This window comes from Ranitomeya variabilis, chromosome 4, assembly GCF_051348905.1.
Source record: "Ranitomeya variabilis isolate aRanVar5 chromosome 4, aRanVar5.hap1, whole genome shotgun sequence".
NCBI lineage: Eukaryota > Metazoa > Chordata > Amphibia > Anura > Dendrobatidae > Ranitomeya > Ranitomeya variabilis.
Genome location: NC_135235.1, coordinates 413,169,206 through 413,182,347, shown reverse-complemented (window position 1 = coordinate 413,182,347; position 13,142 = coordinate 413,169,206). Strand labels below are relative to the sequence as shown.

The following is a 13,142-nucleotide window of genomic DNA, read 5'->3' as shown; positions in this document are numbered from 1 at the left end:
TAAAACTTGAAAAATCAATTTATCCTATGCAGGACTTTTGAACACCACTGTGTATGTATGTATGTATGTATGTATGTATGTATGTATGTATGTATGTATGTATATATATATATATATACACACATATATATATACATATACATATATATATACATATATATATATATATATATACACACACATACATATACATATATATACACACACATACATATATATATATATATATATACACACACACACACACACACACACACATATATATATATATATATATATTTTTTACACAGCAAATCAGCACTTGAATGTAGCTTTTACTTCTCAATCTCCAATCTGGAAAAGTTCTTATAACAGAATGAATCATGCTTTATTTTTTTTTATTTTTTTTGTGCCATTTAGAAAAATAGTACCAGAAATTTCCATGAATACTGGACACTTGTCACATGAAGCAGGGCAATAAGTTGAACATGGCACTCAAGACACAATGTAGCCACCATGGTTATTGATTCTCAACCAATGCCAATAAAATACAAACTGTGAATATTAAATAACACTTATATAATACTGCTGTTTTAAACAATAAAAGAATAATAAAAAGTTTTTAAAATGTGGAACAGGGCAAGCCGACCAGAAATAATCCAAGATTTCAGGCTCTTGAAAGTCAAAAAGTCTGTTGGTCATGCTGAGAAAACTTGTCTGTAAAAATGAGCATTTAATTCTTAGAATACAAATGCCATCTCATCTACATGAGCTGCCTTGTGTTTTAGAAGATCTGATATCTCTGTAAAACACTCCCCGCATTCTGCACACACAAAGGGTTTCACATCTAGATGAGATTTCTTGTGCATGATGAGTTCAGGTTCAAAGGAAAAGGACTTCCCACACTCCAAACACTGAAATGCCTTCTCCCCTGTGTGAGTTCTCATATGCGCTAAAAGCCGATCATTTCTAGTAAAGGATTTCTCACACTGAAGACATGGGAATGGCCTCTCACCATTATGAGTTCTTATGTGTGGTATCAAGTTTGATTTCTTGGCAAAACATTTTCCACAATCAGGACAAGCAAATGGCTTCTCCCCAGTGTGTGTTCTCTGATGCTGGACAAGAACGGATTTTTGTGCAAAGCACTTTCCGCATTCAGAGCACATATATGGTTTCTCCCCAGTGCGAGTACGCTTATACTTAACCAATAACCACTACAGATTTACGTGCTGCTTGCTTATTGCAATCCGGACACAAAAATGGCTTTTCACCTGTGTGAGCTTGCTGAAGTGTCATATCTCTGGTGAAAGATTTTCCACATTTAAAACAAGAAAACTCACAGCGGTGACTCTTCTCGTGTTCATCAAGATCGGACTGGTTTGCAAAAAAAAATCCACATTGAGAACATGCAATTAATTTTTCAACTGTGTGGCTGATGAGGTGTTCTTCAAGCTCAGATTGGTGGAAAAAACAGCTTTCACACTCTGGACATGAAAATGACTGTTCCATGTGTGTTCTGTGGTGATCAAAAAGAGTTGTCTCATACTTAAAACTTCGGCCACATTCAGAACATGAAAACGGCTTCTGGCTAGAGTGACTCTTTTGGTGTTCGATAAGTGACTCATTACGGGTGTAACATTTCCCACATACAAGACAAACAAAAGGCTTCTCTCCAGTGTGAATTCTCTGATGTGCTAGAAGTCTGTCTTTTCTTGAAAAACGTTTCCCACAGTCCAAACATGGGTATGGCCTGTCTCCATTATGATATCTCTGATGGGCCAAAAGATTTGACCTCCTGGTAAAATACTTCCCACATTCAGAACAATAATGTATTTTACTCCCATTGCGAGTAGTAACAGTGGGTGATATAGCAGAAGAAGCAGATGATCCGGCATAACTAGATGGATCAGAAGATAGATCTATACTGTGAAGAACTAATGCTGCAGATTGGTCACCCGAAAAATCTTCTGTGACTATGGGGTTTTGGATCTCACAATCTTGAGCTCCCATGAACGGTCTCTCGGAGATGTTCCAGCTTCTGCTTCCATCTGCAGGTAATCAAGAATGTAAGTAGCAGGTTGCTCATATAGTATATTATACATATAAACATATTGTCATGAGTACACCCTCTTAGGGTATGTGCACACGTTGCAGATTTCCTGCGGATCCGCAGCGTTTTTTCCGTGCAGAAACGCTGCAGATTCGCAAGTGATTTACAGTACAATGTAAATCAATGGAAAAAAATGCTGTGCTGATGGTGCGGAATATTCCGCACGGAAAATGCAGCGGAGTAAAAGAAGGACCATGTCAATTCTTTGTGCGGATCTGCAGCGTTTCTGCACCCATTCCATAACAGAAATCGGCAATGGTAAAAACGCATGAAATCCGCACAGAATCCGAAGTAAATTCGCAACAAAAACACACAAAATCTGCAAAAAAATGCGCAGATTTTGATCTGCGTTTTTTGCCAAGAGATGCAGAATCCGCACAGAAAATTCCACAGGCAAATCCACAACGTGTGCACATACCATTAGAAACCTATGGTTTTATGTACCAGGGAATAATAATAAAGAAAAAAGCAAAACATTTGGTCTTAAAATAAGGTAAGTACAATCTCAAAAAAAACAAACACCCGCATTACACTGGGTCATTATTTATTTAATAAAAACTAGACCAAAACGAACAAGCAGAGTGTGACAAATAGATTACACCCCTACTGCTTTCATGTAAGTAAAAAAGGGCAAGTAGCAGCCAAGTGCTGATAAATGCAACTGTTTTCTGGCCACTTAACAGCTGCAGTGGCAACTTGAAGTCAACAGTGCTGCAGCCAATTACTGGGTTGAGAGCCCACTGATTGATGCAGAGTAGTGATGAGCAAGTGTACTCGTTGCTTGGGCTTTCCCGAGCACAATCGGGTGACCTCCGAGTATTTATGACTGCTTGGAGATTTAGTTTTCATCGTGGCAGCTGATTTACAGTTAGTAGCCAGGCTGAGTACATGCGGGGGTTGCCTGGTTGCTAGGGAATCCCCACATGTAATCAAGCTGTCTAGTAGCTGTAAATCATTCAGCTGCCGCGATTAAAACAATCTCCGAGCAGTCATAAATACTTGGAGGTCACCCCAGCAAAGAGTACACTCGCTCATCACTAATGCAGAGCTGTTGATATGTCACCACCACTGGGACTTGGGAGAGCGAGTACCAGTAGATTTTAACAACTTAAAGAGAACCTGACAGCTAATACATGCTTCCCGATCCATGGGCAGCTCGTATCAAGCACTGGCTGCATGGTTTCAGCAATATATGTTTAACTCTGTGGCATTTCCCAGAAAAACAGTATAACATCCGTCAGGGACCAAGCCGCACAGATGGTCCCAGCTTTTCCCCTCCTGCTCCAGTGATGTGACAGGGAGAGTCCTAACACTCAAAGGGAGTAGGTGCGAAGAACCTGCCGGGGACACGCGAATCCAACCAGTCTCTTGTGTAGTCTGGTCCCCGGTGGCTATTAACCCCTTCACACCGCGGCCCTTTTTCGTTTTTGTGTTTTTGTTTTTCGCTCCCCTCCTTCCCAGAGCCATAACTTTTTTATTTTTCCATCAATATGGTCATGTGAGGGCTTATTTTTTGCGGGACAAGTTGTGCTTTTGAATGACACCATTGGTTTTACCATGTCTTGTACTAGAAAACGGGGAAAAAAATTCCAAGTGTGGTGAAATTGCAATCTCACACTTGTTTTTTGTTTGGCATTTTTGCTAGGTTCACTAAATGCTAAAACTGACCTGATATTATGATTTTCCAGGTTATTACGAGTTCATAGACACCTATCATGTCTAGGTTATTTTTTATCTAAGTGGTGAAAACAAATTCAAAACTTTGCTAAAAAAAATAAAAAATAGAATTATTCTTACCGTTAATTCGGTTTCTAGCAACCCACCACGACAGCACACCTGGAGGATGTTACCCCTTTCCTAATAGGGACAGGAAATGACCAAGAGGTTAAATAACCCCTCCCTCATCCTCCCCCTCAGTGTCATTATAAAGGACCACAGGAGAAGGAATGCTTCAAATTATATTTATTCTTTTCAGAACGTATATTAAGCAAAGGGAGGGATTACTCCTGCTGTCGTGGTGGGTTACTAGAAACCGAATTAACGGTAAGAATAATTCTATTTTTTCTAGTAACCTCCCACGACAGCACTCCTGGAGCAGTACCCAAGAGTAATATTTAGGGAGGGACTATAGCTCTAAGGACTTTTTCTCCAAAGGCTAAGTCTTCTTTTGACATCAGGTCTAGCCTGTAATGTTTGGAAAACGTGTGGACCGAGGACCACGTAGCAGCTCTGCATATTTGCTCAATGGAAGCACTGGCTTTCTCGGCCCAGGAGACAGCTGTTGCCCTAGTAGAATGAGCTGTGAATTTTTCTGGCAGTGGAAGGCCTTGAATCTGATAAGCCTCCAAAATTGCTCTTTTGATCCAATTCGCAATTGTAGATTTGGAAGTCTTCTTCCCCTTATTCTGGCCGAGAAGACGAATAAACAGATTCTGATCCTTTCTAATCTTCTCTGAAGCTTGAAGATAATAAAGTACCATTCTCCGAACATCCAAAGTATGGAATTGTTCTTCTTCTTCATTCTTTGGTTGCTGATAGAAGGAAGGAAGAATTATCTCCTGCGACTTGTGGAACTCAGAGACGACTTTTGGGAGAAAGGATGGATCCAATCGCAGAATAAGCCTGTCCTGTAGAATCTTCATGTAGGGCTCATTGATTGACAGGGCTTGTAGTTCACCAACTCTTCTGGCTGTAGTTATAGCTACCTGGAAGGTGGTCTTCCAGGCGAGTTTATCCATACTTATTAATGACAAGGGCTCAAAAGGTGGGAGTGTAAGGTCCCAGGATGGGACTATGTTTATGGGCCTTGGAGATATGCGGGATGCCGCCATCATAAATCTTCTTATCCATCTATGGTCGGCTAAAGATTGGTCAAAATAAGAGCTCAGGGCTGCCACCTGTACCTTGAGGGTGCTGGGTCTGAGACCTTTTTCCAGCCCATCCTGTAAAAAATCCAGGATCCTGGATAGGTTTGGCCTGTCTGGGTTAGGCCGTTCAGGAGCACTCCATGTGATGAAGGTCTTCCAAATTTTTTGATAGATTGAATTGGTTACCACCTTTCGGCTTTTTTGTAATGTTTTAATGACGTTCTTTGATAGCCCTTTGGCCTTTAGAATTGAGAATTCAGAAGCCAGGCATTCAGGTGTAATCTCTCGGGATCTGGATGAAGTATTGGCCCTTGGTAAAGGAGGTCTCTGACTGGAGGGAGTACCATCGGTCCATCTATTTTTAGGCTGATGAGTCCCGAACCAGCTTCTTTTGGGCCAAAATGGAGCCACCAAGATTACCTTGACCTTCTCTGCTCTTATCTTCTGTAGGACTTTTGGTAGAATTGGTAATGGAGGAAACGCATACGCTAGTGTAAATGTCCATGGCTGGACCAATGCGTCCACACCTAGCCCCGGATTGGTTGGATCTAGCGAGAAAAACTGGTTCACTTTTGTGTTTTGACCGTTTGCGAATAGGTCTACTTCTGGCTGTCCCCACCTTCTGGCCAGTATCTGAAAGACTTCCGAGTCTAGGCTCCATTCTCCTGGATGGATCTTTGTCCTGCTCAGGAAGTCGGCCTGTATATTTATTTCTCCTCTTATATGTATAGGGCAGATAGAGAGAGAACATGTTCTTCGGCCCACGAAAATATTCTGGCTGATATTGTTTTTAGATCCTCGTGTCTTGTGCTTCCCTGATGGCGAAGGTGGGCAACTGTTGTTACGTTGTCCGAGTATATTTTTATATGGGAATTCTGAACAAGAGCTACTGCTGCTTTGAGAACCTCCTCTACCGCCTTTAGATCTCTGAAGTTTGAGGATCGTTGGCTTATTTCGATTGGCCAGTCTCCTTGGAATATATGTTGATCTACCGTAGCTCCCCAACCTTTTCCGCTGGCATCTACTGTTATAGTCACCGCTGGATCCTGAAACCAGGGAACTCCTCTAAGTTCCCCTTTTGTAACCACCATGTCAATGAGGACTTTACGTGCAGTGGTATTCGGATGTTTTTGTCTAGAGAATCTGGGGATCCGTCCCAGATTGACCAAATATGAGTCTGGAGTATTCTGGTGTGGGCTTGTGCCCATTCCACCATCTGGATGCATGATGTCATGGTCCCCAGAACCGACATGGCCCATCTCAGAGATACTCTCTTCTTGTCCCGCAACATTCTTATCTTTGATGTGAGCAGGGTCCGTTTTTGTTCGGGTAAAAAAGATGTTTGGTTGTGAGAGTCTAACAGGACTCCTAAGAAGATATTTGTTGTTGATGGAACCATATCCGATTTTTGGGGGTTTACCACCCAACCTAGAGATGACAAGATCTGGACTGTTGTTTGAAGATGCTCCTGTAGAATTGGAACTGTGGGAGCCACTACCAGGAGGTCGTCGAGGTACGGGATTATGCATATATGCCGACCTCTGATGTAGGCCATTACCTCGGACATGATCTTTGTAAAGATCCTTGGGGCTGAAGATAGACCAAACGGGAGGACATTGAATTGAAAGTGGTCTATCTCTTTCCCTCTGGCAACTGCGAACCTTAGAAATTTTTGATAAGTTGGATGAATTGGGATGTGATAATATGCATCCTGTAAATCTATAGTCGCCATGAAGAAATCTTGTCCTATTAAGGGCACTGTCGATCTGACAGATTCCAACCTGAATCTTCTGTAGGTTACATATTGATTCAGAGGTTTCAGGTTGATTATTATCCGATGGGCTCCATTTGGTTTCTTTATCATGAATAGGTTGGAATAATGACCCTTGTTCTTCTCGTTCTCCGGGACTGTGATCACATTGTTGGCTAAGAGATCCTGTACTCCCGCTATCAATGTGGATTGTAGGTTTGGTGTCGATAATCTTGTTGGTCTTTAACCTTTTTTGGGGATATGATACAAACTCTATCTTTATCCCCTCTCTGACCAATGTTAACGCCCACTGATCTACACAGATCTTTTGCCAGTATGGGAGGAAGTTCGAGATTCGACCCCCCACCGTGGTGGCGTCATTGCTTTCTTTGATTTTGGGTCTGGGAGAGAAAAAGATTCCTGTCTTTTCCCCCTTTTGGATAACTCCAACGTCCCGTCTTGCCTTTTCCCCTATATTGAGGAGTATGCTCTTGCTGAGTGCGGAAGGGCCTTTTTCTAGGGTTCCTGGTTTCTGGTAAAGTTTTCTTTTTGTCTGAAGCCTTCTCCAGAAGATCATCCAGGGCAGGTCCAAACATATACTTCCCTTTGAAGGGAATAGAACACAGCCTCATCTTAGAGGTCATATCACCAGACCAGGACCTTAGCCAAATTGCTCGTCTTACTGAGTTTGACAATGCAGATGATCTCGCTGTTACACTCACTGCTTCTGCGGAGGCATCCGCTAAGAAGCCTGTTGCTTTCTGGAAGATAGGTAAGGAGGCTAGAATATCCTCTCTGGGGATACCTGAGGACAAGTGCTCTTCTAGTTGCCCCAGCCAGCGATGCATTGACCTAGCAACACAGGTAGATACGGAGTTGATATTCAGTAAGGATGTTGACATTTCCCACGACTTTCTTAGTAGTCCATCCATCTTACGTTCCAGAGGATCTCTCAATTGGGAGGCATCCTCAAATGGTAGCGTGGTTTTCTTGGCTACCCTAGCAATCTGGACGTCCACTTTTGGAACCTCCGACCAGCATGAAGCTGTCTCGTCATCTACCGGAAATCTGTCCTTAATCTCTGCTGGAGTCAGCCTTTTTTTCTGGGGATTCCCACTCTACTAGAACTAAATCACGGATATTCTTATGAATGGGAAACACCTGTCTTTTCTTAGAACGAAGCCCCCGAACATCTCTTCCTGTACTGACTGAGCTGTTTTCTCTTCCTCGATTTCCATAGTCTTCCTTACTGCTGTAAGGAGTTCTTCTATGTCAGTCGAAGAGAAGTAATATCTCTCTTGCTGAAAGCTTCAGAGTCAAGGGATAATTCACCCTCCTCTGGGGGTTCGTACGACGTCTCCCCTTGAGAGTCCTCCTGCCCTTCATCCTGTGGATTAAGTTTCCTTTTCTTAAGGTACCTTCACACTAAACGATATCGCTAGCGATCCGTGACGTTGCAGCGTCCTGGCTAGCGATATCGTTTAGTTTGACACGCAGCAGCGATCAGGATCCTGCTGTGATATCGCTGGTCTTTGAACAAAGTTCAGAACTTTATTTGGTCGTCAGACCGGCGTGTATCGTCGTGTTTGACACCAAAAGCAACGATACCAGCGATGTTTTACACTGGTAACCAGGGTAAACATCGGGTTACTAAGCGCAGGGCCGCGCTTAGTAACCCGATGTTTACCCTGGTTACCAGTGTAAAATGTAAAAAAAACAAACAGTACATACTCACCTTCGCGTCCCCCGGCGTCCGCTTCCCACACTGACTGAGCGCCGTAAAGTGAAAGTGAAAGTACAGCACAGCGGTGACGTCACCGCTCTGCTGTTAGGGCCGGCGCTCAGTCAGTGCAGGAAGCGGACGCCGGGGGACGCGAATGTAAGTAAGCACTGTTTGTTTTTTTTACATTTTACGCTGGTAACCAGGGTAAACATCGGGTTACTAAGCGCGGCCCTGCGCTTAGTAACCCGATGTTTACCCTGGTTACCCGGGGACCTCGGCATCGTTGGTCGCTGGAGAGCGGTCTGTGTGACAGCTCTCCAGCGATCAAACAGCGATCGGCAGCGTTGTCGCTATCGCTGCAGCGTCGCTTAATGTGAAGGTACTTTAAGCCTCAGGAGGAGCACTAGGAGAGGGTGTAGGTTGGGAAAGAGTGGCCAGAGAGGTTTTAATCTCATGCTGGATTAAGCCTTTGATCTCTTCCATCAGAGATGGCTGCTCTTCCCTGATAATTTTTTCTGTGCACTCTTTGCACAATGGTTTCTTGTATGAAGAGGACAGCTTCTTCATACAAACTGCGCATTTGCGGGTAGCTTCAGGGTATGTGCACACTTAAGGATTTCTTGCAGAAATTTCCTGAAGAAAACCGGAAATTTTCTGGAAGAAATCCGCATTTTTTTTTTGCGTTTTTTCCCCGTTTTTTTCGCGTTTCTTTTTAGCATTTTGCAAGCGAAATTAGCTTGCAGAATGCTAAAGTTTTCCAAGCGATCTGTAGCATCGCTTGGAAAACTGACTGACAGGTTGGTCACACTTGTCAAACATACTGTTTGACAAGTGTGACCAACTTTTTACTATAGATGCTGCTTATGCAGCATCAATAGTAAAAAGATATCATGTTAAAAATAATTAAAAAAATGGTTATACTCACCCTCTGCAGACAGCCGATCTCCTCAGCGGCGTCCGTTCCTATAGATGGTGTGGTGCAGGACCTTCGATGACGTCGCGGTCACCGCGGATCACAATCGGATGCGATTTTTTCGCGGAAAGAAATGCAACATTTGCACAAGAAATGCAGAATACACTTAAAATAATGGGAGGCATATGTAAGCGTTTTTTTTCGCGTTTTTATCACGTTTTTATAGCGAAAAGACGCGAAAAAAACGTGAAAAATACTGAACGTGTGCACATGGCCTTATATTTGCCTCCTGATGCGGCTCCTTGTCCCCCTAAAAAAGAAGGGGAAAAGGAATCATAAGATTATAACCCGCATAAGGGAGTGGACACCCTGGGCCAGACTACTCACTGGGGCCGAGATGGTGCTGGGATCTGCAGATGCAGAGCGCGAGGAAGCGGACATCTCCATGGTCTTCACCACACAGTGGTCCCACCTGAGATGTCTTCCTGTCCAGGGCCTAATATAGGCGACCGGACTGCAGCACCTGTCCTCATGGATAGAGGACCTCCTCCTCCGATGTCCGTGGGAGGGAGACCGCCGACATAATCCGCGCCGTTCACCTTGCGTTCCAGCATGGAAAGCAAAAGGACCTTCCAATCCACTGAAGCCGGCTGGCGTCTGATGTCACATCCTGCCGCCGGCTTCAGACCGGAAGTCCTCACGCGCGCGCACAGAGGAGGAGAAGGACTGGAGAGCTCAGAGAGGCCTCCAGCCGAAGAATGCCCCAGACCTTGCCTTGAAGGTGCGGAATGGTGGCAAAGAGTCCCGAGTCAGAAGAGACGGGAGCAGCACGCGGGGAAGAGACGTAAGTCCAGTCCCAGCTGCCCGGCAATAATGCTTATATCCCCCGGTGACCGCTGCCGGCACAGTACACCTGGGATGACCTCTTCATCCCTAGTAGGGACAGGAAAAAACACTGAGGGGGAGGATGAGGGAGGGGTTATTTAACCTCTTGGTCATTTCCTGTCCCTATTAGGAAAGGGGTAACATCCTCCAGGTGTGAAGTGGGGGGTTACTAGAGAAAATAAAAATAATGCGCCATTTTCCGATGCCCGTAGCGCCTCCATTTTTCCTGATCTGGGGTCGGGTGAGGGCTTAATTTTTGCATGCCGAGCTGACGTTTTTAATGATACCACGTTTGTTCAGATACGTTCTTTTGATCGCCCGTTATTGCATTTTAATGCAATGTCGCGGCGACCAAAAAAAATGTAATTCTGGCGTTTCTAATTTTTTTATCGCTACGCTGTTTAGCGATCAGGTTAATGCTTTTTTATTTTAAAGATAGATCGGGCGATTCTGAACGCGGCGATACCAAATATGTGTAGGTTTTTTTTTTTTTATTGTTTTATTTTGGATGGGGCGAAAGGGGGGTGATTTAAACTTTTATATTTTTTTTCATATTTTTAAAAACTTTTTTTTTTTTTACTTTTGCCATGCTTAACCCCTTCATGACCCAGCCTATTTTGGCCTTAATGACCTTGCCGTTTTTTGCAATTCTGACCAGTGTCCCTTTATGAGGTAATAACTCAATAACGCTTCAACGGATCCTAGCGATTCTGAGATTGTTTTTTCGTGACATATTGGGCTTCATGTTAGTGGTAAATTTAGGTCGATAATTTCTGATTTTATTTGTGAAAAAAAAAAACGGAAATTTAGCGAAAATTTAGAAAATTTCGCAATTTTCACATTTTGAATTTTTATTCTGTTAAACCAGAGAGTTATGTGACACAAAATAGTTAATAAATAACGTTTCCCACATGTCTACTTTACATCAGCACAATTTTGGAAACAATTTTTTTTTTTGCTAGGAAGTTATAAGGGTTAAAATTTGACCAGTGATTTCTCATTTTTACAAAAAAATTTACAAAACCATTTTTTTTTTTAGGGACCACCTCACATTTGAAGTCATTTTGAGGGTTCTATATGGCTGAAAATACCCAAAAGTGACACCATTCTAAAAACTGCACCCCTCAAGGTGCTCAAAACCACATTCAAGAAGTTTATTAACCCTTCAGGTGTTTCACAGCAGCAGAAGCAACATGGAAGTAAAAAATGAACATTTAACTTTTTAGTCACAAAAATGATCTTTTAGCAACAATTTTTTTATTTTCCCAAGGGTAAAAGGAGAAACTGGACCACGGACGTTGTTGTCCAATTTGTCCTGAGTACGCTGATACCTCATATGTGGGGGTAAACCACTGTTTGGGCGCACGGCAGGGCTCGGAAGGGAAGGAGCGCCATTTGACTTTTTGAATGAAAAATTGGCTCCAATCTTTAGCGGACACCATGTCGCGTTTGGAGAGCCCCCGTGTGCCTAAACATTGGAGCTCCCCCACAAGTGACCCCATTTTGGAAACTAGACCCCCCAAGGAACTTATCTAGAAGCATAGTGAGCACTTTAAACCCCCAGGTGCTTGACAAATTGATCCGTAAAAATGAAAAAGTACTTTTTTTTCCCCAAAAAATTATTTTAGCCTCAATTTTTTCATTTTCACATGGGCAACAGGATAAAATGGATCCTAAATTTTGTTGGGCAATTTCTCCTGAGTACACCGATACCTCACATGTGGGGGTAAACCACTGTTTGGGCACATGGTAAGGCTCGGAAGGGAAGGAGCGCCATTTGACTTTTTGAATGAAAAATTATCTCCATCGTTAGCGGACACCATGTCGCTTTTGGAATGCCCCTGTGTGCCTAAACATTGGAGCTCCTCCACAAGTGACCCCATTTTGGAAACTAGACCCCCAAGGAACTTATCTAGAGGCATAGTGAGCACTTTAAACCCCCACGTGCTTCACAGAAGTTTATAACGCAGAGCCGTGAAAATAAAAAATAATTTTTCTTTCCTCAAAAATGATTTTTAGCCCAGAATTTTTTATTTTCCCAAGGGTAATAGGAGAAATTGGACCCAAAATGTTGTTGTCCAGTTTGTCCTGAGTACGATGATACCCCATATGTGGGGGTAAACCACTGTTTGGGCGCACGGCAGGGCTCGGAAGGGAAGGCACGCCATTTGGCTTTTTGAATGGAAAATTAGCTCCAATCATTAGCGGACACCATGTCGCGTTTGGAGAGCCCCTGTGTGCCTAAACATTGGAGCTCCCGCACAAGTGACCCCATTTTGGAAACTAGACCTCCCAAGGAACTAACCTAGATGTGTGGTGAGCACTTTGAACCCCCAAGTGCTTCTCAGAAGTTTATATCGCAGAGCCATGAAAATAAAAAATAATTTTTCTTTTCTCAAAAATGATTTTTTAGCCCACAATTTTTTATTTTCCCAAGGGTAACAGGAGAAATTGGACCCCAAAAGTTGTTGTCCAGTTTCTCCTGAGTACGCTGATACCCCATATGTGGGGGTAAACCACTGTTTTGGCACACGTCGGGGTTCGGAAGGGAAGTAGTGACGTTTTGAAATGCAAACTTTGATGGAATGCTCTGCGGGCGTCAGGTTGCTTTTGCAGAGCCCCTGATGTGCCTAAACAGTAGGAACTCCCCACAAGTGACTCCATTTTGGAAACTAGACCCCCAAGGGAACTTATCTAGATGTGTGGTGAGCACTTTGAACCCCCAAGTGCTTCACAGAAGTTTATAACGCAGAGCCGTGAAAATAATAAATGTGTTTCCTTTCCTCCAAAATATTTTTTTTAGCCCAGAATTTTTTATTTTTGCAAGAGTAACAGGAGAAATTGGACCCAAAGGTTGTTGTCCAGTTTCTCCTGAGTACGCTGATACCCCATATATGGGGGTAAACCACTGT

At 43.2% G+C, this 13,142-nt stretch overlaps 1 pseudogene across 1 annotated transcript in view; it reads right to left on the bottom strand.

Annotated features, from left to right (window-relative positions):
• Positions 1-315: 315 nt before the first annotated feature.
• The window catches only part of LOC143765028 (uncharacterized), a 30,678-nt pseudogene continuing 17,851 nt past the window's right edge, over positions 316-13,142 (bottom strand). Inside the window, exon 6 of the transcript XR_013213314.1 lies at positions 316-2,030. The product of XR_013213314.1 is annotated as an uncharacterized LOC143765028 (transcript). The remainder of the gene's footprint in view (positions 2,031-13,142) is intronic.